Source organism: Mandrillus leucophaeus, unplaced genomic scaffold (assembly GCF_000951045.1).
Source record: "Mandrillus leucophaeus isolate KB7577 unplaced genomic scaffold, Mleu.le_1.0 Scaffold266, whole genome shotgun sequence".
NCBI lineage: Eukaryota > Metazoa > Chordata > Mammalia > Primates > Cercopithecidae > Mandrillus > Mandrillus leucophaeus.
Window position 1 is genome coordinate 1,494,399 of NW_012102765.1, and position 1,825 is coordinate 1,496,223.

Below are 1,825 nucleotides of genomic sequence, written 5' to 3' on the forward strand. Positions count from 1 at the left end.
CTTCCTGACTGTCTGAAGATAGGCCGCCATCATCGACACCGTAACTGTCCGCACTTCAAAGTTCATGACCAACCGACTACTTCAGAGGAAACAAATGGTCATCGATGTCCTTCACCCCGGGAAGGCAACAGTGCCTAAGACAGAAATTCGGGAAAAACTAGCCAAAATGTACAAGACCACACCGGATATCATCTTTGTATTTGGATTCAGAACTCATTTTGGTGGTGGCAAGACAACTGGCTTTGGCATGATTTACGACTCCCTGGATTATGCAAAGAAAAATGAACCCAAACATAGACTTGCAAGACATGGCCTGTATGAGAAGAAAAAGACCTCAAGAAAGCAACGAAAGGAATGCAAGAACAGAATGAAGAAAGTCAGGGGGACTGCAAAGGCCAATGTTGGTGCTGGCAAAAAGTGAGCTGGAGATTGGATCACAGCCGAAAGAGTAAAGATGCTGCAGTAAAAGGCTACCTGTGTCCATTATGGATTTTTCACGAGCAGATTAATAAACTAAAAACTTTCATGTGGAGGAAAAAAAAAAAAAAAAAGATGTTCTTATCTCGTCTTCAATCAAAATAGAAGTTGCATCCTTTTTGTCCAATCAAAATTTTTGGAACTCTAGTACATAAATTATTTTATAAATGTGATTTAAAAAAAAACATGTAATTCATCAGTTGTTAGAAAAACACTCTCAGCAGAATTCTGAAAACCACTGCTAAAATTAGAGAGCAAGAGAGGAAGGAAGCTCAATCTGAGGAAAATGAATCAGACTATTGCTTAGAAGTGGAAAACTTTAAAAATCACCTTATGCTATATTTAGAATCTCTTATTCTGTGGATTGTCATCTTAATGGGGTTTCAAAAATCTCTGCCATTATTTATTCAAATATTCCTTCTGGCCGGGCGCGGTGGCTCATGCCTGTAATCCCAGTACTTTGGGAGGCCGAGGCGGGTGGATCACCTGAGGTCAGGGGTTCCAGACCAGCCTGACCAACATGGAGAAACCCCGTCTCTATTAAAAATACAAAATTTGCCAGGCATGGTGGCACACACCTGTAATCCCAGATACTCAGGAGGCTGAAGCAGAAGAATAGCTTGAATCCAGGAGGCGGAGGCTGCGGTGAGCTGAGATTGCACCATTGCACTCCAGCCTGGGCAACAAGAGTGAAACTCCGTCTAAAAAAAAACAAAAACAAATATTCCTTCTACCCCACTCCCTCTTCTCCTTCTAGAATTCCAATCACATACGTCAGACTTTCTAAGGATGGGGTGTATTTCTTACAGCCTCTTCAGTGTTGCCCAGCCTTTCCCCGCTCACACGTCATTCAGAGAGGTTTCTTCTGATCTCTCCGGGGGAGCACTTTTCTCTTCAGCAGTATCTGATCTGCTGAATCCACTGAATCCTCCATTCTGGCTACTGTATTTTTTAGATCTAGTATTCCGTTGTTTTTCAGGTCTGCTTTGCCCCTTCATATTAAGTTTCCAATTTCTTGTTGAAATGTTTTTATTCAACTTTTATCTCCATGAACATAATAAACATATGCTTTAGCGTCTGTCTGGTAATTCCACTGTCTACAAAGCCTGTTTCTATCCTCTGTTATCTGTGCGGGTGCTTGTTAAGGTTGTCTCCCACTGGGCCTGGTTACACTGACTTGGTTGTGTGGTGGACACTCTAGTTGAAAAATCATTTCAGAAATCATTTGAGACACGAGATGTTATCTTCCTCTGGAGAGGATTTTCATCTGCCTCTGTTAGGTGACTGGGGTCACCAGCAATTTGAGATTACCCTAATCCATTTCACCATTTGAGATTTACTAAACCCC

General features: G+C 41.8%; 1 pseudogene; it reads left to right on the forward strand.

Moving 5' to 3' along the window:
• On the forward strand, nucleotides 1-456 carry LOC105542685 (annotated as a pseudogene).
• The last annotated feature ends 1,369 nt before the right edge of the window (nucleotides 457-1,825 follow it).